General features: G+C 40.5%; 1 pseudogene; it reads right to left on the bottom strand.

Annotated features, from left to right (window-relative positions):
- Positions 1–17,907: 17,907 nt before the first annotated feature.
- Positions 17,908–22,129, bottom strand: LOC130134672 (cytochrome P450 81E8-like; annotated as a pseudogene).
- Between the last annotated feature and the right edge of the window lie 2,067 nt (positions 22,130–24,196).

Here is a 24,196-nt window from a genome sequence, read left to right as displayed (position 1 = left end):
ATGGGGCCATAGGTTTGGGAGAGGGCATGGAGGGTGTGGTGGAGGGGGAATTTCAAGAGGTGGAGGTGGCCGATGATGGGGATGGTAGGTGGACTTGGGGGAAGGTTTTCGGGTTGGTTTAGCCATCGCCACAAGAGATTGAGAGCAGAAAGGAGAAGGAGAGCCAAAGGAAAGAAGGGGGAGGGTGGAGAAAGTTCCATGTCTGGGTTTCAATTTTGGAAGAGTTCGGACTGAATGAGCAAGATTGATGTTCTATGTTCTTTTGCAGCCACAAATTGAGGTACACAAAAATGATTTGTGTATATTACATAAAACATTGGGAAGTAGTGCTTTTATTAGCGGGTCAAAGAAAAATATAATTACGAAGTGAGTTTTCATTACGACTTTTTAGATATAATGGGATTCATATAAAATTCAAAGAATCCATCATTGACGATGATTACGGTACTTCTCAATTTTCTTAGTAATCGTGACGAGAGTGATGTAAGAAGTCCTTCACAATAGAAAATTAATGTGTGTCGCGACGTACCCTCGAGTAGTGCATCACCTAGGGGTTCGGCTAATAGATTATTAAGCATAAACTTAGCTCGAGCTCTCCCAAGCCCATACCAAGTCGCGATTTAGATTCAAATTATTTAACATGCGAGATCATTTCAATTAGGAGTCGCCACTAATCTATTTTTGATGGGTCGATTAGAAACCCAAGTAAAGTATCGATAAAATTACTTTATTCCTACGAACTAGAGATTATGGATTCGGAGACTTGATTACGCTAGATTACTCTAACGCCCTTTCAGTACCTTTCTCTTTTATTTCAAAAAAATATTTGCAAGCAACTTGAATTGATTTTAAATCTATCCACTAACATGCGAGATGATCATGCGGGTGCGCAACCAATAATATAACACCCAATAATGCGAAGCAATAAATAAATTGCAAGAGAGGGACTTACCTCAAAGCAGCGAAAGCATCTGCAATGTTAGTTAGAAAATCACATTGATAATCATAATATGATTTCTAATTAACACGCAATTTCACTCAAATCTTTTTTAGGGTTTTATCTTATTTAACAAAAATTAGACTTCATGCAATGCATTCTACATCTAGTATGACATGCAACATACGATTTATTTAAATGTCCTAATCCTAACAACAATTAAATGCACTATCTCTAATATGGCACGCAAATGAACCTAGACATAAGATTTCTAATGACGAGAATTAATTAATATGCAACTACTCTAATATGACATGCACGTGGTATTCTTATATTTTTTTTAATTTAAATTCGGAATAAATAATTAACCTAATTTAAAGATGTAATAATAATATCCAAGAAAAGAATCTAATCTGTTCTAAGAAAATAATCAAAATTTATCCTAAACATGTAATATATTATCTACTCAAATTTTACTTAATCTTTTTGTATTTTTTTTATGGAAAGACAATCAATTCAATTCAAACAAAAGACAGAAAGAAATGGCAATGAAATGAACACGATACCCGGTCACAAGAAATATTATCCATATCCATTTAAATTTAGAAACGATAGATTGATGAATCATATCTCGGGCATGAGGATCGGATTGGCCAATCTTCTGCATAATCGCGAATCCTATCTCGAGCGGGAGATTGGATTGACGATTTTTTGTGCGATCGCAAATCATATCTCAGGCGAGAGATCGGATTGACGACCATAGCATGTTACGAAATTAGGAAATAATTCCTAATTTAAAGGCTATTCGGGAACTTATTGGATACAATAATATTACTCGAAGATTCACACAAGATTGACATATTTTAAACAAGGAAACAATATACTCGAAAATCAAATTAGATGCAATTTTTACCTAATTCGAATATTTGCTTTCCAAGTTTGGACCGGCGGACGGTGGTTCGCGACCAAGGATAGCCGCTAGCTTGGCTACTTTGTGTGGATGGTTCACGGTAGTGACACAGCAAGAATGCCACGACTCACTACACAGCAAGAATTCGGTGGGGCTCGCTAAAAAATCTGCAAGATAAAAAGAACTTCTCCGTTGTGAAAGGGAGGAGCTAGACCAAAAGGAAGCCGCCGTAGTGCAGGGATCTTCGACAATGGGGCTCCTGGACTCAACGCAAACAGCAGGGACGCTGCAGGCTAAAGGTTGCAGGAGCTTGGCGTTGCTTGCGGTACGGTACAGCTCGTCGAAAGTGATCTCAAACGTAGGAACAACAATGAGGTCGGGACAGGAGCGGCGGCAACAGCTATGATCGTCGGGACTACAACGGCTTAGGCTAGAACGAAAGCAGTGAGCAGCGTCGCCGGTGCAAATAGCAACAGCACCATCACGGGCGAAGAGCAGCGAGCCGGGCACGAGTGGCTCGAGTTGCAGGTTGAAGCTCCAAGCGAAACGCCAAGGAAGGAGACAACAACTTCCTCTCTCTTTTCTTCTTAATGATATCTCTCTGTGTTTTGTCTTTTTTCTTTTCTTTTCTCTTGTCAGACCAAAAGTAGAGTCCGCTCCAAGCGAGTCGAGTGAGGGAGATCGATGAGCGAGGTGAGCAAGGTGAGGTGAGCGTGACTGAGCGTGAAAAAAGTGGGTTTTTGGACAAATTTTGAGGGCAAAAAAGGCAACTAACATATTTTCATTAAATGGGGTACTAGCATTCCGAGAATGTTGAAAGCTGGGGTGCCTTGAGCTTTCAGCCTTGAGAAGGCCAACATTTGGCCAAAGAGCTTCAAAAATAATTTGCCAAACACAAAATAATTCCCTCAAAGGGCTTTGGAGGCTCAAAGCTCCTTGGCAAAGCCCAACCAAACACCCCCGAAGCCCCCCTTTTGTATGCAAGTGAAGCGATCTCCGTGGGGAAATGACTAGCTCTTCTTTCCTCTTTCAAGATATCCGTACATCACGGCCAAAGATACATTCCTCCGCGAGTAAGATTAATTTCCCTTCTTTTGACCATGAGTACATCTTTTAGTGATCTGTCCCTATTTTTTCCCTTAATCCCTTTTGACCGAATATGGCTTCAAATCTTGCAGGATTGATTTCATTTCTTTAATTCAATTACCCCAAGATAAATCAATCTCCCATTTCAGCAAACTTCCCAACGAATTTTAGCCATGAGAATTAACGGGCTAGGTGCAATTTTCATCACCGTGGGCTTATTTTGATTAAGCTCAGAACCATTTACTTGAGTCCATCCGCCGACAGTCCAAATGCAATTATATGAGCCTATTACTATCTCCTAAATTCTATATGCAATGCAATTTAGGGACTAAAGATTAGTCCCTAATTTTTTATGCAATAAATTCTTAATGGTTAGCCAAAATTTAGGTGTCAACAACGTGGATTGAGAGGGGGAAATTATCAAATTAATCCTAAACTTATTATATTGATATTAATTCAGTCCTAAACCTTTTCAATTTTGTCAATTTAATCATAAACATTTGCGTGAAATTCCAATGTAGTCCTTATTGCCAATTTTCATCAGAAATCGCTACATGGCAATGTGTCACGTAGGATGGTCGGCAGTGAATGGACCACCTCGTCAGCGATCAGGCGAAGATTTTACTGGAAGGACTACTTTGGAATTTCGCGCAAAAATTGAAGACTAAATTGGTAAAATTGAAAAGTTTAGGACAAAGTTGACATCGAGACAATAGGTTTATAACTGATTAGATAATTTTTCCGGATTGAGAGTATTTACCAAAAAATTATAACATGTTGGGTATCAACAAGGTAAGGAGCAAACACTATGCCGACCAACACATATGACCTATAAAGTATTGGGAAAACCTCCTATAATATTATGAAGTTGATAAAATCAAATGGTCATATCAAATATTAGATAAATGCAGATGTGGTCTTGTCTTGGGTTGAACCAAAGCAAAGAAAGCTCTATCATCGCTAGTAAAATCTGGAGTATGAAGTAAAAGACTGATGATGGTTAGAAGGACCTTAATGCAGGTGAACAAGTCAGGTAATGGGAAGTTCATGAGGACTTGGAGATACTATGACACAGTGAACAACTTATACAGTCGTAGTCATACTCAGGAAGATAAAGTGGAAAGCAGTATGCAAGTCAACTACTAGCAAGAAGTCTTGATAGACTCATGCGTTGCTGACAAAAGCAACTCACCATATCACTTGAGAAGAACATGCACTACAAAAAAACAACGGATTAGCGACAGAATTTTGCGACGAAAAATTTAGCAAAATCCGTCGCTAATCGAATTTGCGACGAAATTAGTGACGGAAAAAATTCCTTCGCTAATTCGGCGTCGCAAAATTTTGCGACGGAAAATTTCAATTACTTAGCGACGGAAAAAAATTCGTTGCAAAATTCGTCGCAAATAATTCATCGCAAAATTCGTCGCAAATTAGCCACGAACTTTATTCGTCGCAAAATTCATCGCAAATTAGCCACGAACTTTATTCGTCGCAAAATTCTTCGCAAATTAGCCATGAACTTTATTCGTCGCAAAATTCGTCGGAAATTTCGTCGCAAATTTTGTCGCAAAATTCGTCGCAAATTAGCCAAGAACTTTATCAGTCGCAAAATTCGTCGCAAAATTCATCGCAAATTAGCCACAAACTTTATTCGTCGCAAATTAGCCACGAACTTTATCCGTCGCAAAATTCGTCGCAAATAATTCATCGCAAAATTCTTCACAAATTAGCCATGAACTTTATTCGTCGCAAAATTTGTCGCAAATTAGCCACGAACTTTATTCGTCGCAAAATTCGTTGGAAAATTGGTCGCAAATTAGCCACGAACTGTATTCGTCGCAAAATTCGTTGCAAATTAGCCACAAACTGTATTGGTCGCAAAATTTGTCGCTAAATATTCGTCGCAAATTATACACCATTTGGGCCATCAAATCTTGTCCATAGCAATAGCTACGCATTAATGAACATCATGTAATACATTCAAAACAATCAAAGGACACGAGACAACCATAGATTCCGCTTTAGAAACAGAAAACGAACAAACCAGACACAATGCCATATAATTGAAAAATATAACTGAAGGAAAGATGCTAGTCCGCAAAAAATAATGATATATGCAAAGTTGCAAAGTTTGACATGATGCTATTTGATATATAATCTTATAATACATTCAAAACCTTCAAAGGAGGTGGGACAACCATAGATTCTGCTTCAAAAACGAAAAATCGACAAACTAGACATAAGATTTGGCAGCTTTGGTACTTGGCAGGACATCAGAAGCAGTCACTTTTGTCGACACCTGATGAAATGTGGATACATAAATAAAGATATTCAATCAGTCCAGAATATAAAAGAAGCGTTTATACATGGATGTGGAACTAGGTATAAAAAAACAAGTAGGAGGATTAACAAAAAAACGTTTCAAGACGAACATCAATGTTCTTACATATGAATATGAGTCAACTTTGACATCTACTGTAGTTTTTTTCACTCTTGTAAACCGTATTTCTATCACCTACGAAAAATTAGATCCTTCTCCAAATAGCATTCAACAGTTTAATGACTTAGAGAGGTGAATTACCAACACCAATTCCCAGGAAGAGAGGACTCAAAGTCAATTAAGGCATGTATTTCTACAATGTTCAAATATCATGATTTTTTGTAACAAGCATGTCATCCTGGGATCTCTAAATTTTCAGTTTTTCGCAAGCAAAGAACCTAGTTGTAAGAAAGTTGTGCATAGAAAGTAATTGTAGGGCAGGAACATATTGGGCAAACTGCACTTATAGCACAAAAGATTGTGAAGCAAGCTTACCCCTGATTTTGGGAATTTTAACTAGAAAGGACCGAGAAAATCATCATCATCATTAGCAATCTTAGCATCATTGTGTCGCTCATCATTGTGCCCATCATCTATTAGATTGGCGGGAGGTACAGGAGGAACCTCATCGTGATCGAGGTTAAGGTGTCGCATAACGATTTGCATTTGTTGTTTCAAGTCATTTATTTCTTCGTCCTTCTCTATAAGTATATTTTTCAGTTGGTTCAATTCTTGGGTCATTTGTTCCTCAAGTCGTGTCCTCCTTGGAACAGCCGCATTGGAGGATGAAGTTGCAGCATGATTCGTCGTGTATACCCTTGACAAGGATCCCATCCCAAATATTTTTCCTTTTTTCATCCCACCCGTTGCCTCCACCCATAATGCCATACTGTCAACTGATGGCTCAGACCCATCAACACCATCACCACTACTAGAATTGCTCATTAAAAGTTCATCATATTTTTCCTACATTAACAATATAGATGAAAATAAAATAACTTCATATATATAACTACCATAAATATTAAAAGCATTCACGGTTTTCATTCTAGTTTTCATAAAGTCCAAAGTATAACCTTATATACCTTAATAGCTTTTGCTCGATCGCCAGTCCATGTCTTATCTTTTTTTTGAAATGTGCGTTCAAATGTAGCTGCAAATGTCGGTTCCGTCCCCAATTCATGTGCCTACAAAATGTAAACATGAGTAATTGAATTAAATTAACTTATAACTTATTTAACAGACTTACCATTCGTTTTCGATGCTCCCCAATGTTGATAGAGCCCCCAGCATATGTGGCAAACCTTTCACTAGAACTAAAAGATCGATTCTTTTTATTCTGCTCACTGATTTGCTGATTCTTTTCAGTTTCCCAAATTCTGTTAATTTCCGTCCAATTGTCAGCTGTAATGAAAGCCGGCTTCACTTGCTTGATCTTCGCTCTATTCATCACATTTTGTATGTGATCACTGACTTTCTTCTTAAAAATTCTTCTCACTTCATTCTCTTCCTCTTCATCCCACCTGAACTTCCGCTGCAATCAATACAAAAACAACTGAAAGTTATTATGATGGTCACATATCCATTACCATGCACCAGACAATTCGGCGATAGATTTTGTAAAGTTCATCTCGGGGAAAATATCTGGTCCCTTTAGTACCGAAATCTAAAGAGTTGTTCTGGTCCCTTTACATCATTCTTGACCATCAATATACTACACCGAACTTAGTTGGTGAGAAAATAGAATATCTAAAACTTACCTTGAACTCATTCCACCACAAATCTTTCACTTCTTGTGGAGCACTGCTGTAATTAATATACTGCCCCATCCAATAGTTTTTTACTATTTTATTCAGTTCCCTCACAACAAACGTAGAATCTGTGAATCTGCAAACATACAGCTATTGTGCAACATCGACAATTCAGTTGACATCCATATCTAAAACCATAAATATTACATATACTTAAAAAAATGAAGTACTTACGAATCTCCACATGGGCATATCATGATTCGGTTATCTTCTTCACCTGTGTTTCCCTCATTATTCGATTGTTGCGCTGAATAATAAGGTGGAACGGAAGGAGATGGATCTGAAGGAGATTCAGTTCGCATGTGTCCAAGTCCCCTAACATGTTCTTGAAGGTTGGAGGAAGGGCCAACGTGTCCATGTTGTCCATCGGCATATAGTGGTTAAGGGTTAGATGAAAGGGCAGGGGAAGAGGAAAGGGACGGGGACGAGGACGAGGAAGGGGCTGGTGTTCTATGCATGTAACCTCCACGTTTATATTGACAAGTAGGAAGGTTAGACAAATATGTAAAAAAATATGAACACGTATTAGGGACACATAATGACATACATGACGAAACTTACCATTTTGTTTCAGAAAGCAAGAGATAAAGTTGAGGCTTTTCCGAAGCAGAAAATGTATCCTCTTAATTAGCCAATGCCGAGTGTTTATGACGTGCAATTTCCTACGAACAAATATACTATGAATCGCACTCATTTTGATATCAAACATCAATATATGATCACGATATGCCATGCTAAGCCAACAATAGCCATAATTAACCACACGATCCACTTTCAAACCACACGATCATTCATCAAGTACAAGATCAACCATGAAACATCAATTTCAGCCACATGATCTTCGTTCTCGGCCACACGATCATCAATCAACCCACATAATCGAGCCATAGTTAACCAATCAGCCACAATTAAGCAAATCAACCACACGATTAAACTAATTAACCATACGATTGGCATTAAACAACTAAGGGTGCGAATGGTAACCATTCTACTCCAGAAATCAAATTCTTGCCAGAAATTGATTTCTGGAATTCTTGCCAGAAATTGATTTCTGGAGGAGAAATCTATTTGGTAAAACATGACTAATTCTGCTCCAGAAATTGATTTCTGGAACAGAAATCTGTTTTGATTTGTTGATTTTATTTTCACCTAAAAAAATTTAAATTTTACTCAAAGTGGGTGGCCACAGGTATTATAAGCCATTCTGTGAAGTTTTGAAATTTTTGATTTTTTTAATTTTTTTTTGGCACCTAAAAAAATTAAAATTTCACTCAAAGTGGGTGGCCACAGGTATTCTAAGCCATTTTGTGAAGTTTTGAAATTTTTTATTTTTTTTATTTTTTAATTTTTTTGGGCAACTCAAAAAATTTAAATTTTACTCAAAGTGGGTGGCTATAGGTATTCTAAGCCATTTTGTGAAGTTTTGAAATTTTTTATTTTATTTTTATTTTTTTGGGCACCTCAAAAAATTTAAATTTCACTCAAAGTGGGTGGCCACAGCTATTTTAAGCCATTTTGTGTAGTTTTGAAAATTTTTATTTTTTTATTATTTTTCTTTTTTTTGGGCACCTCAAAATATTTAAATTTCACTCGAAGTGGGTGGCCACAGATATTTTAAGCCATTTTGTGAAGTTTTGAAATTTTTGATTTTTTTTTGGCACATCAAAAAATTTAAATTTCACTCAAAGTGGGTGGCCACATGTGTTCTAAGCCATTCTGTGAAGTTTTGAAATTTTTGATTTTTTTTTAAAAAAATTCACCAAATTTCATATTTTCCCGAAATCTGACTTTTTTTATTTTCTGGAAATTTTTATGAATTTTTCTAGAATTTTTCAATTTTTATGCGTTTTCCGGAAAAAAAAATTTGTGAGAAAATAGGGAGAATGCATTCCGGATTCAATTTGTAGCTTCTCTTTTTCTTGCCAAAAACTCATTCTGGAATCAAGAATGCATTTTGGAATCAAGTATTTTTAACAAACGCATTTTTATTCTAGAATGCAAAAATCGCTCCAGAATGCATCCCGGAAATTTTTTAAAAAACGTCATTCTGTTCCGGAACAGAATTTTTGTTCCGGAATGCATTCCATGCGCACCCTAATCAACCACACGATCGTCATTGAACGCTTAATCGGCCACATGATCGGCAAATTAACTAGGCGAACATCGATCAAAGCAACATGCAATCTTGAAATCGGCCCCTAACTTAGCAACCCTAACTTAGCAACCAATCCGACACTAAACAATCCCTAAACAAGTCCGATTAATATCCATTATACTAGGTAGGATTTAGGGAGTCGCTTACTTGGTTCAAGGCCAAGAAAAATCAAACAATGGGCAAAATGGCCGGTCGGCCAGTGGTGGGCTTGGCGCAGGAGCTGGCACGGGCGCAAGTGACGGCTAGTCGGCCAGGCGCTCGGCACGACGCTGGGCCATGGCGGGCCGAGTGGCCGGGCGAGCTGGGTAACGGACGGGCGAGTGGCTGGGCAAGAGGCTAGGCCACGGGCGACGGCTCGGCCACGGGCGACGGCTCGGCCACGGGCGAGCTGCCGGGCGCGCAGGCGACGACGGCTCGGCGGCGACGACGGCTCGGCGGCGACGAGCAAGCAAGCGACGGAGGCTCGGCGGCAACGGGGAACTCGGTGGCTACGGCAAACGACGGTGGAGCCGGGCGGGGATGGCGTCGGGCGGGCCGGGCGGCGCGACGGCTACGAGCTCGGGCCGAGGCGCGTGAGCGAGCCGGGCGGCGGCGAGCTCGGCTAGGCGAGCGGCGAGCAAGCGGGCGGAGCGGCGACAGTCGCGGCTGCGAGCTACCGGGCGCGCAGGCGACGACGGTGACGGCGGGCTGGTGGTTTGGTGGTGGGGACAACACACGGCGGCTGGGCAGCGCCGGGTCGTGGCGGACACGGCGGCGAGCGAGCTACTGCTTGCTCGCAAAGGGGAAGGGGAAGGCAGTCGGCAGAGGGGGGCACGGCGGCGAACGGGCGGTGCAGCTGGGCGGAGGCAGACGGCGACGCGACAGCCGGACGAACGGTGGCGCAAGGCGGACGACGAATGGCGGTCGGCAATGAGCAACAAGGAAGAATGAAGCAGAAGCCGCGGCGAAGAGGAACGAAGGAGGAAGAAGAAGAGAAAAAAAGAAAAGAAAGAAAAAGAAGAGAGAGAGAGGGAAGGAGGCTGCATGGGACAGAGGGGGAAGGGACGTGAGCGTGAGGTTGCGTGCGGCAGAGGGGAGAGGGAGAGAGAGAGGGGGAAAGAAAGTCAATATGCACTCAAGTGGAAGCGGACATTTTTCGAATCCGTCGTAAATTTTTGACGAATTTTGCGACGGATTCCACATCCGCGGCCATTTTTCGAATCCGTCGCAAATTTGCGACGGATTGAAAATTCGCGTCCATTTTTTGGAATCCGTCACAAAATCCATCGCATATTTGCTACGGAAATGTGTCCATCGCAAATTTGCGACGGATTCGAAAAACGCGGCCATTTTTGGAATCCGTCGCAAAATCCGTTGCAAATTTGCGACGGATTTTGCGACGGAAATGTGGATAAAGGCCATTTTTGAATCCGTCGCAAATTTGCGACGGATTCCACATTCGCTGCCATTATTTCGAATCCGTCGCAAATTTTGCGACGGATTTTGCGACGGAAATGTTGATAAAGGCAATTTTGGAATCCGTCGCAAATTTGCGACGGATTTTGTGACGGAAATGTTGATAAAGGCCATTTTGGAATCCGTCGCAAATTTGTGACGAATTCAAAAAACGCTGCCATTTTTTAAATCCGTCGCAAATTTGCGACGGATTTTGCGACGAAAATGTGGATAAAGGCCATTTTCGAATCCGTCGCAAATTTGCGACGGATTCCACATTCGCGGCCTTTTTTTTCGAATCCGTCGCAAATTCCATCGCAAATTTGCGACGTATTTTGTGACGGATTCCACATTCGCGGCCATTTTTTCGAATTCGTCGCAAATTTGCGATGGATTTTGCGACGGAAATGTTGATAAAGGCCATTTTTCGAATCCGTCGCAAATTTGCGACGGATTTTGCGACGAGAATGTGGATAAAGGCCATTTTCGAATCCATTGCAAAATCATTTGCGACGGATTTTGCGATGGATTCCACATTCGTGGCCATTTTTTCGAATCCGTCGCAAATTCCGTCGCAAATTTGCAACGGAAATGTTGATAAAGGCCATTTTTCGAATCCGTCTCAAATTTGGGATGGATTTTGCGACGGAAATGTTGATAAAGGCCATTTTGCGAGGGAAATGTTGATAAAAGTCATTTTCGAATCCGTCGCAAAATTTGCGACGGATTCGAAATTCACGGCCATTTTGGGATTCCGTCGCAAATTTTGCGACGGATTTTAAAATGGCCGCGAATTTCACTTCCGTCGCTAATTCTTCGATGAACAGTAGCCACGAATAAGTTTTTGTCGAAAAATGAGCGACGAAATTAGCAACGATCCAAATCCAATGGAAAATAGAATATCGCAAATGTCATCGCACGAATAATATTTGACTTGTCTTAATTTAGCGACGAATTTTCCGATGATCAATTACATTAATAAGAATAATCAACAACAACAATAACAACAACAACAATAATGATAATAACAATAACAATAATAACAAGAACAATAATAATAATTATGACAACCAAAATAACACATGTCGCAATAATAATTACACATTATTAGTTTTTTGTCACAAAAATTTTAATCTTCATGTTCGTCTTCGTCTTTGTCTTCTCCTTCGTTTTCGTCTTCGTCTTGATCTGCATCTTCGTCCTCGTCTTGATCTTGATCTTGATCTTCATCTTCTTCATGAGCACCATCTTCATCATCTGTCTCAAAATCAGATTCTGTACCATCTTCTACATTTAATTCGCAAATTTCAGTTGGATCCACATCTATTATTGCTCCACATGAATCTCGTAAAGTTGGAATGTTATATTCCTCAGTTTCAATCGTGTTACAAACTTCCTCTTGTTGATAGGCTCTATCATTCCAGTGTTCCTCGATTTTTCTCCGTGCTTTAATTTTACATACAGCCCACCAATCAGCTTTGTCACGTTTCAAACTAAGATATGATGCATAACATACTTGAATTGCTTGTTGTGCCAAGACAAATTATTCATATTTCATATATCTTTTCTTGTGATTTATTTCAACCAAATTAAACTTTGTATGCACCTTCATTCCTTTGACGGGGTCGAACCACTTGCACTTAAATAACACAACCCGCATTAATGGTCCATGGTACTCTATCTCTATGATTTCATCCAACAAGCCATAAAAATCATCTTTTGAACTGCCACCATTGGATGACCGAACACACACATCACTATTCATTGTGGCTTTTCCCATTTCATATTCTTGAGTGTGAAAATTATATCCATTTATGAAATATGCTGGCCAACTTCGTACTCTTAACTTTGGACCCCATGACATATGATATAGCAATCCTTGCTCTCCAAGTTCATCATGATTACTGTGAACCTAAGGTTATACACGCAAAGTCAATAATATATATTTTAATAAATGATGTATAAAATATTAATAACTTGGTTTTGGTCCATAGGCAACTTACATATGTTTTGAACCATGCTGCAAATTGTTCATCGCACAAATGCTCAAACTCATTTGGTGGTAGTCCATACATTGAAGTTTGGAAAATCCTAGTAAATACCATTTATATATTAGCAAATATTTGACACACAATACATATATTTGCAAATTTACACTTACTCGAAGTATGGCTCGACTTCTGGGCAGTTCAGTAAAATATATGTATGGGCTGCATGCCATTCTTCGCCTGTTAAGTAGCGAAATTTACATGCGCCGCTTGATCGACCTAGATAATTGAAAATAGAGAATGATTTGCAATTGAGATCAATGGGGCCCTCATCATTTCTGCCTACTCTCCGCCCCTTGCACTGCACGTGCGGCTCAAAATAGTATGATGCAAATGTTGTCACTTCTTCCACAATATATGCATTACAAATTGAAGCTTCAACACATGCCTTATTCTTCACTTTTTTCTTCAAATGATATAAGAATCTAGTTGCAATAGAAAGAAGCTTATCGGAACATAATATATAATAAAGTAATTTGAACTTTATTTTAAAAAAATTTTTACCTCTCAAATGGATACATCTATCGAAATTGGACGGGACCTGCAACTTTGGCCTCATAAGGCAAGTGACTAAGAGATGCTCCATCGAACCAAAAAACAATGGAGGAAATATCCTTTCTAAGTTGCAAAGAATAATTGGAATATCTCTCTCTAGTTTCTCCATGTGTGATGCTTTTAACACTGTCGAGCAAATATCATGCAGAAAATTACTTAACTCTGTAATGGCGCCCCATACAAAGTTCAGTAGAACTTCCTTGAAAGCTATTGGAATTAGTCTTTCCATAAATATGTGACAATCATGACTCTTCAAACCTAGCAGCTTGCATTCATTCAAATCAACACATCTCCCGAGGTTCGAAGCGTATCCATCAGGAAACTGCACAGATTTCAACCATTGACAAACAACTCGTCTCTGCTCCTTATCTAATGTATAAACTACTTTTGATTTTGGTCCCCTACTGCTTGCATCCACATCTAGTGTTGGCCGATCACAAATATCTCTCATATCTTTTCTTGCGTTCAAGTTGTCTTTTGTTTTTCCGGTGACATCCATCACAGTATTTATGATATTGTCGAAAACATTCTTTTCTATGTGCATGACGTCAAGATTATGATGAATAAGATGGGCCTTCCAATATGGTAGATCCCAAAATATACTGCGTTTAGTCCACTTATGTGTACTTCCGTACGCAATAGTTGTGCAGTGAGGGTTCTGAGCAACAGTTGGAAAGTCCTGCACCCACTTCCAATTTTGATCACCGGTCAACCTTAATGGTGGAGGTGTTCTTTCAGTCCTATTCTTGATGAACTCTTTTTTATTCCTTCTGAATGTATGATTTATCGGTAAAAATTGTCTGTGACAGTCAAAATAGCTGGGCTTCTTTCCATGTTTTAATCTAAATGATTTTGATCTCTCCAAACATATCGGACATCCTAAGATCCCATTTGTACTCCATCCAGATAACATTCCGTAAGTTGGAAAGTCATTTATCGTCCAAAGAAGAGCAAAGATTCATTACAAATGTTTGATCGGTAGAAACATCATATGTAAGGACACCTTCATCCCATAGCCGTTGTAACTCTTCAATCAATGGTTGCATATAAACATCTATTAACTTTTTCGGATTTTGCGGGCCAGTCACGATCAATGTCAAAAACATATAAGGTGTCTTCATGCACATACCAGGTGAAAGATTGTACGGTGTTAAGATAATTGGCCAACATGAATAACTTTTTCCTTATTTCCCAAATAGGACAAATCCATCAGCACAGAGACCTAACCTGATGTTTCGAGGCTCTATCGCAAACTCATGGTATGTTCTATCAAAATGTTTCCATGCCTCTGCATCTGAAGGATGACACATTAGACCCTCTTCTGTTTCATGATTTGCATGCCAAGTCATGTGTTCAGTAGTGGCTTGAGATGCATAAAGTCTTTGCAATCTGGGGATTATGGGCAGATAAAACATTTGCTTGCATGGTCTACGCTTCTGATTACGACCCTGCCTCCTATTAATCTTGTACCTAAGTTGACTACAGAATTTGCAAGATTCTGCATTTTCATCATCTCTCTAATATAACATACAACCCCTACTACATACATCAATCCTTACAACCAGAAGACCTAAGTTATCCACTAGCTTTTTCATATCGTAAAAATCACTTGGCATGATGTTATCACGAGGTATTGTTTCTCGCATTACTTCAATAAAAGAGTTGAAGCAATCCGCAGACACATTATGCTCTGCCTTGTTATTTAACAGTCTTGCTGTCACTGATAACTTAGTGTGGTTGTTACAACCTGCCCATAAAGGTTCATCTGCTGCTTTCAACACTTCCCAGAACTGATTAGATGGAAAAGTTCCATTACACACATTCTCATCAAAACCAGTTACTCATATCTCTTCCAATTGTGATGCATGACTAGTACCCACTTGTTCAAGTGTAGGAGTAAAACTAGTACTTGCATGATTCGTATTTGAAACAAAATTCTGACCAGCTGCATCAATCACCATCCTCTCGTATGGGTTCAATTGGTCATAATAGCTACATTCTTCCCTAACTAAAAATTGGTCACTTCTTCGATATCCTTCATCAGATATAAATGGTTCACCATGGTAAGTCCAATTATAATAGTATTGAGTAAACCCAAACCTACAAAGATGTTCTCTAACTTTATCACACACATGAAATTTACCATTACTGCACTTTTTACACGGACACCTTAACTTATTTCCATCCATGAACTCATATTCACTATTAGCAAAGTCTAAAAATAGTTCCAACCCAGTACGAAACTCATCGGTCAATCCTCTACGTCCAGGTAAGTTCTTATTATACATCCAAGCCCTGTCTCTTTGCATTGTGTCTTTATAAAAATAAAAAAAAATCTCGTAAAATATTAAAAATATCATATCTACTATTCTTAATTAAAACCATAAAATTATAAAAATTAAAATTTTGTTTTTGACGTAACAATTACTTTAAAATTGAAAAAAATGAAAAAATTACCATGTAAGGAAGACTTACCCAAATATTTGACTGAAATCTTTGTAGTAGAAAGTGATCAATTTGATGAGAATTGCAGCGTTCACTTGGATTGCGAGACCTTCAAATGGACACGTACATAAAAAAAAGAAAAATCACTTAAGATTCATTTTTTTAATAATTTTTTATTATTTTCGAATTTTTTAAATTTTTTTTTTATGTTTTTTTCCCTATATTTTTCTCCGGGCGCGAGGCCGCAAGTTCGACCTCGCCCGGGTGTGACAGTCGACCTCGCCGTCGCCCGGATCCGGCGACTAGCCGAGGTCGACCGCCCGGATTGGGCGAGGCCGCTCGGCCTCCCTAGATCCGGGCGAGGTCGAGTGGCCTTGCCATGGCCGCCTGGCCGACCGGGCGACGGCGAGGTCGACCGCACACACTGGGCGAGGCCGCTCGGCCTCCCCGGATCTGGGAGGCCGAGCGGCCTCGCCATGGCCGCGGTCGACCTCGTCGCCGCCTAGATCCGGGCGACGGCGAGGTCGACCGCCATGGGGGAGGCCGAGCGAGCTCACCGGTCGCCGGTCGCTGGACCGGTGACCGGCGAAGAAGTTAGGAAAAAAAATAAAAAAATAGTCAATAAAATAAAAAAATTTGAATCCAGCGATGAATAGTTTTGCGACGAACCGTATTCGTCGCCAATTAGTCACGAAGTTAGCTATGATACTTACCAGTAGAAAAGCTTTACCGAGATTGATTTGTGCGCGCACAGATAAGTTTATCGAGAGAAACGAAAGAGGGAGAAGGAGGGAGAAAAGCGAGGGGGGATATGAGGAATCAGTACAGAGAGAGAAATTGACGATGGGGGTGGATATCCCGAAAGTTATTTTCCGTCATAAATTACAAATTAGCGACGAATTCGTTTTCGTCGCAAAATCCATCGCAAATTAGCGAGGAATTTTTTCTCCGTCGCAAATTAGCGACGGTAAAAAAATCCGTCGCTAATTTCGTCTCAAAATAGTAAATTTCGTTGCATAAATTAGCGACGGAAAATAAATCAGTCGCTAATTAGCGACGGAAAATTGGTTGTCTTTGATGAAAATTGGTCGACTCCTAATTTTTTATGCAATACATGATTAAATAGGATCGCCAAAATTTAGGTGTCAATAGTTACTCCTCTTTGAAGGACACCTTGCAAGATAAATGATACAAAATAACTTTTTTCGATAGCTGGCAACAAATTGAAGGGAGAGAGGGGGTGGTGAGCAATTGGAATTGTAATGGCAATCTTACACATGGCACATATTCAACCGTGCGTTGAACGTTGATAATAGATAATGATAGCATATGCAAACAAAACCTGCTCACCTCGGTTCCTCTCCCATCTCTACATGTGAACTTATCTTCGTGATTTTTGACAATTATATCGAATTTACGAGCTTCGATTCCCGATTAAGTATGTCAGAGTCTAGGTGGCACAAAAAATGGGCCAGATGAACATTAGCCATATTGAAAGAAAATTATTAGCCTTGCCCCTTGTATATATAAATCCAATGCATTAAATTTACCTTATAAGGTGAAATTCACGTGGGACTCACAAGATTCAACAGATCATCTACCGTGCCTCCTATGACTATGACGGGTATAGTTAATAACTTCCCCACACTGGAATAGGGTGGTGGCCTCAAAATATTAGTTGCTCCGGATGCAAATGAGCTTAGTTGATCCAAGCCACCCAATCATGTTGATGCTAGGTGGTTCTGAAAGCTAAAAGTTGGCATAGGCACTTTCTGAATGGCTGGTTACTGAAGCAAGAATAGTCGGATACCTCGAACAGCAAGTGTTGCCGATGAGGAAAGCCCAATATCAGAAGAAAAAACAGTTTGACCTGGGAAATAGGGCGTCCGCAAATAGATCCTAAACCTTCCGAGTGTGAAAGGACGTTTGAAAATTGAAGAAGACAGACACAAGCATCCACAGAATGAGATATTTACGACATCCATAGAAAAAAGAGTGATTTATAGCATTGGAGGTACTTGTATCCATAGAGTTATCCACCGAGTAAATGAATATAACCAACGTACAAAACAATGTAACAAATCGAAAGCGAACATTTGAACAAATAAACTCTGTTTAATAATTAATAACAGTTTCTCACATGATTTAATAGACTAATTTTAAAAATAAGTCTCAACACACACATATTTAATTAATATTTTACATCTAGCAAGTTTCATCACATCTCATGATTGATAAAGACATAAAAACAGTTGTACAAGCAATGTGTCCACCGTAACTCACTGATCGTTATCTTGGTTATGATGATACGTGGTCTGCACATGGCCTCCAAGGGCACCACCCTCGGTGCCCCTCGGCATAGTCACGCCTCTTCCTTCAGTCATGTCCACCAATTCCTCGCTCACCCTCTTCCATTCAAAACACCGAATCAAAGACCCTAAAGTTAAGCTCACTACCCGGTGAGCTAAGCCCTCTCCGGGACATGCCCGCCTTCCAACCCCAAAGGGCAACAGCTTGTAAGGCTCAACTTCACCATTTTCAAACCTCTCTGGCCTAAAACTGGTCGGGTCATCCCACAGTTTTGGGTCCCTATGAATGGCCCATGCGTTGACCAGTATCGTGGTGACACGAGAGACATTGTATCCACCTATGGAGCAATCCTCGGAGGACATGTGCGGGACTAAAAGTGGAACTGCGGGATCTAATCGCGGAGTTTCGGATATGATGTTTTGTAGATAAGGAAGCTTGGAAGCATTTGCTTCATCGATCTATCAACTGTTGCTCACCAATTGCATTATCGAACTCCTCGGCAGCTTACTTCATAGTGTGAGGATGATTCAGTAACTCTGACATCGCCCATTCAAGCGTCACAGCTGTGGTGTCGGTGCCGGCTAAAATCAAAACCTATGTATTGTTATAAAAAATAGTATAAGATATGTAGATATGGCATCAAGCAATCCTATATTAATTAGAGCCCCCATTCAAAAATTTTGATTTGCATCTAACCCGATTCATGATAAAGTTTTATATAAGTCCAAGATTTAATTATCTCAATAATCTGTTTCCCAAAAAAAGAGATCTATTTGATAATTGACTTCTAATGATGAATATTTTTTTTTATAAATTACACTTTCATATGAATAAAAGATTTCATCTTATGAAAGAACTTTTCCTCTTGCCTACCGCAAAGTAAATGAAGGCAATTGAACGTCATGCATGGAGCCACGTATATCGGCAAAAGGACACTATAAGTGCCATAACTTTTTTTCGGATCACTTTGGTGCCAACTTTTTTGAAAAACGATCACTTTAGTGCCAATGCTGACATGGCCGCCGGAAATCTGACGTGGTTCTTTTTTTATTAATTTCCGATACTGACATGGCTCACCGGAAATCTGACGTGGCTCTTTTTTTGGCCGGAGTCACTAAAGTGATCTCTTTTCCTCCGATTTGGCACCAAAGTGATCCGAAAAAAAAGTTATGGCACCAAAGTGATCTCCGTACACAACTTATAGCACTTATAGTATCCTTTTGCCCACGTATATCCTTATCTAGTCATCGAGCAAAAGTTAACTTGACAAGTCGAACAAGTAAGGATGCGTATGGCAACGATTCTGTGTCCGAAAACTGATTTTGCTTAGAAATGATTATTTTTTATTCCATGCCTGGGAACAATTTCTAAGCATTTGAAGGTGATAACTGCCCAAAATTTCTATTCTTAGAATAGAAAAAGAACATAAATGCGTTTGGTAACTACACAAAATTTCTTTTTATTAATAATATTTTTAATTTTTTAATATTTCTTTCTTTTTTTTTCCTTTTTTTTTTCTTTCTTTCCCTTCCCTTCCTTGGCCATGTCTGGTCGCTGGCACCGGCGACCGGTCATAGGCCAGGGCCGGCGAGGGCGTCGCGACCCTCGCCGTCGCGACCCATCTCCCTCGCCTGGGTCGCGACGGCGAGGTTGACCTCGCTATGGCTGGGTGAGGCCTCGCCGTCGCAGCTGCGACCTATCCTTGCCGGCCCTGGCCTGTGGCCGGTGGCCGACGACTGGCCGGCGACAGGCCGGCGGCAGGCCCGGAAGAAAGAAGAACAACAAATCAAGAAGGAAGAAGAAAACCAAGAAGAATCAAAAATGGAAAATTTGTTTTTAGAATCAAGAAGCTACTTTTTTTTACTTCTTGATTCTGTTCCAAAACTGATTCTGGGAATAATTGTTTGCAAATTTGTGCCTGGGCACAAAAAATTTAATAAACGCAATTCTATTCTCAAACTGATTCTGGGAACAAAAGAACATAAATTTTCACTATTTGGCAACTTGCCAAACGAGCCCTAAGTTTCTGATTATTCTAACCTAACCAACCGGAAAGTGGAGCCCAGGTCACAGAATATTAAATGTGTGAAATGGCCTACATCATCTTTTCTAAGGAAAATTCCAAATAAAGCATGAAGTACCACAGTTTTCTCAAATAAAAGTCTGCAATGAATATTTTTTAAAATAAGGGCCTGACTTTTCGGGAGCATTTTCATCCTTTACTTTTTTTTGAATTTTTCACTTTTTTTTTCTTTTTTCCTTTTTTTCTTTCTTCACTAGCGATGCTCAGAGACGAGTGGGCGAGGGACGACCTCGCCTAGGCAAGGCCACCCTTGTCAACCATAGGCGAGGTTGGCCCTCGCTAGATTTGGGCGAGGGTCACAGGCGAGGCTGCCCTCGAAAGCCACAGGCGAGAGCCGCCTTTGCTTGCTGGCGACAGGTAAGGTCAACCCTCGCCAGATCTGGGCAAGGTGGCCGGCAAGGGCTTGCAGGTCCTTATTGGAAAAAAAAAAGAATAGAGAAAAATATAAAATTAAAAAATAAATTAAAAAATTTCCTTTGAACGAAAATGCTCCAGCCTCTGGTTATTCTGACCTAACTGCGAAATGGAGCCCAGGTCACAGAATATTAAATGTGTGGAATGGCCAAGATCATTATCTCCGGTGAATTTTCGTCCACATGAGAATACTATTCCTGATACAACCTCAAATAATGGACTCAGGAACGTCAATTATTGGATTTAGTGTGGTACAATTTTCGTTGCTCTATTCAATTTAGGATCATTGACAAATTTTTATGAAGTTTAGGATTGAATTGATCGTAGTATAATAGATTTATGACTTTTTAGACAATTATCCCCAATTATTCTTATATCTATATCTAAAAGATATCCCGATCAATTTTCGTTTACAGGCCGTCGACCCACCGTTCATGTAAGATAAACTATTACCACAGTTTCTTTGTTCATAGGGAAAAAGCCTACTTGATACGTCCAAGAAATTACTATGCTAACTTCATAAATTGGGTAGCTAGTTATGAATTCGGGTGGATGATCTAAGCATGGATATATTAGCACATGATAAGGATCTAATAGAAAGAATTTTGGTTATCTACGTACCAGCATAAGCCCTTTAATAATCTGGTCAGTGTAATACTCCGGTTGTGACTCCTGCAACGACAGCAAGTGATCCACCATAGTGTTCTTGCTCTCTAAACCACCACAACCACCATTTCTATCATTTTCTCTGTGTTCTTCAATCAACTTTTGCAAAAACTTGTCCGTTCTCTTGCTCAGCCTTAACAGTCTCTTCTCGAATCTCCTGAAGACCCACCTCAAAATCCCCAAGTAGTCCCCTGGATTCGAAGCCCCGCCGTAGCTCATGATCTCCTTCACCATCTCCCGGAATGACGCCGCCTCCTCGATGTCGCTCACGTCCTGGCCGTAGTATCTTTTCCCGGCCACCATCTGCACTATGATGTTGAATGTCAATTCGGAGAACATCGATTTCAGCTCCACCTTTGTGAAACCCTCAGCAGGCGCTTGATCGCAGGATGATGTCTTGTGGAGTTTCAGGAGGAGCAGCTTGATTTCGTCCCTCCGGATGGACAAGAAGCCAGGCGGGTGGAGGAGAAGATCTCAAGGGCACAGATGCGGCGTAGGTTGCGCCAGTGGTCGCCGTAAGGGGAGGAGATGACGATTGTGTTGTTGTAGCCGGGGTTCTTGTTGATGAGAAGAGCTGGGCGGCTGGCGAGCACAATGTCGTTAGTGGTGAAGCACTCTTTGGCAGCTTCCGCTGACGAGACGATGACCATCCGGCGGGAGCCGAAGCGGAGAGAGAAGATGGGGCCGTAGGTTTGGGAGAGGACGTGGAGGGTGTGGTGGAGGGGGAATTTCAGGAGGTGGAGGTGGCCGATGATGGGGATGGTCGGTGGACTTGGCGGGAGGTTTTTGGGTTGGTTCAGCCATCGCGATAAGAGTTTGAGAGCGATGAGGAGGAAGAGAGCCAGAGCAAAGAAGGTGGAGGATGGAGAAAGTTCCATGTCTGGGTTTGAATTTTGGAAGAGTTTGGACAGGATAAGCAAGATGGATGTACTATGTTCTTTTGCCAGCCACTAATTGATGTACACAAAAATGATTGATGTACTGTACTTAGGACATTCGGAAGCAGTGCTTTTACGAGTGGGTCACAGAAAAGTATAATTACAAAATGAGTTTTTATTATATCAACTTTTTAGAGATTATGAAATTCATATAAAATTCAAAGGATTCATCGTTGTCAATGACCACCATAACTGTGCTTGTAAGTATCACCGTTAGCTGGTGTAATAGTCAACTAACAGTATTAAGCAAGTTGATGCGACAAGGCAAATTGAAAGTATTTACTAAATGGAGTGACGGCGACTATTGCAGTTGACGATCATTGCAATTCTTTGATTTGAAACGTATCAAAATTTCTCAACACTAGTCATGGCCAATCATTGGTTTTTGTATTATAACTATGGTTCGATGGGTGACTTTTGTAAGAGTTATTTTGATGTGAACTAAATTAATTGATATTATAATTTACTATTTTACGGGATTGGTCTAATAATATAAGATTTAAAAATTATTAATTAGTCTAATATGGGCCTGACTAGTTTGAGCCGAGTAAGGCCTGTTCCATGATGAGAGGACCTAACTTAAAACTCTATAAATAGTGATCAAGTCTCTCCTCTAATCTTGATGCACAAATTATCTCACATAAGGAGCATTTACTATTGTGAGGGACAATTTTATTAAGCTAGTGATATCGTCGTTATTCCGCATTAAGTACGATGGATTCCAAATCATGTGCGCAAATCTCTTTTACTCGATTACTATATTCTAGATTCTAGTTATAGAGATCTTGGATTACCCTTTTACTCGATTATTATATTCTAGATTCTAGTTATGGAGATCTTGAGTACCGTTTTCACGGCCAACAACTTTTGTAGAATAATCTAAACTGATTTTTGAGAAAGGCGTGGCTTCATATTCCGCCACCCAAAGTTTTGCTTGGAAATCGCATGCATGGACGCGGATCCAGCCTTCTCTTGGTTTAGTGGAATTACGTGGTGCTTTAAACAATCAATGAAAGTGACTTGATAGGCGTTGATATCTAAGAAGCATCCATCTTTATTATACCTCGACAAGAAATTAGATCCGGTGCCGCCTGTAGCACCAACTAGTGGTGCAAAAACAATGGCCATTCCACATCCAGGCTCCTGCAATCATATCCCGAGAAGAACAGACAAGCGAACTTACGAAGTCACAGAATCAGAGAGATGAATTCTAGACAACAATCAAATGCTCAAGATGAAGCCGCATGAAAACATCATTAAGATGTATATGCACCACACAGACATCCTCAATGGTCTTGCTAGCCAAGGGTAGACCTACGCAAACACAGAAGATGCTACTTTGAGCCTTTTCCGTGGAGTGGAGTCATGTGAAAACCTCCATTCGGAAAACTCTCAGGATTCAACCTCTCTTAATGCACGAGGCTTGTTGATACTCTAATGGAGTACGGCATTAAGCTTGAGAACGAGGAACATAACTCCAGAATGTAAAAAGTCATTGTCTCCGTTTGTTTCATGAAAAACATTTTCCTCATTTTCCGGCGTTTGGATCACTTAGAAAAATATGTTAATGGAAAATTTATACTTAAATTTAGAAAAATGATTTTCTTTTTAAAAAATCGAAAATCAATTTTTAAAATATAACTATATATCGGCACTTGGACCAGAAACTCTACATTTGGGCACGGGAATCCCAATGCTTGCTCCCGTGCTCCTGGCATCATCTCCAGGTTGGGGCCGGGTCCGGTCGGGGTCTATCGAAGCCAAGCCCAGGTCCAAAAAGGCAGGGTTCGGAACCCCGGTGCTCGAGCCCAGGTCCATAGAGGTTAAGCTCGGGACACCAATGCCCGTGGCCGACCTAGGAACTGTGACCCCAGTTATAGTGCCTAGGTCCTCGGCGCTTGGGCCCATGTCCTTTGAGGCCGCGCCTGTGTCCATTGAGGCCGGCCTTGGGACCTTGGGGCCCGAGCTTGGGTCTATTGGGGCTGGGCCCATGTCCTCGGCACCCATGCCCATGTCCATCAAGGCTAGACCTGGCACCTTGGCATCCTTGCCTAGCCTAGACCCCAGTGCCCATGCCAGAG

The sequence above is a fragment of the Syzygium oleosum genome, unplaced genomic scaffold (genome assembly GCF_021117445.2).
Source record: "Syzygium oleosum isolate NSW1041296 unplaced genomic scaffold, Sole_v2.1 Sole_v2.30, whole genome shotgun sequence".
NCBI classification, from domain to species: Eukaryota; Viridiplantae; Streptophyta; class Magnoliopsida; order Myrtales; family Myrtaceae; genus Syzygium; species Syzygium oleosum.
This window is presented reverse-complemented; position numbering and strand designations above follow the sequence as displayed.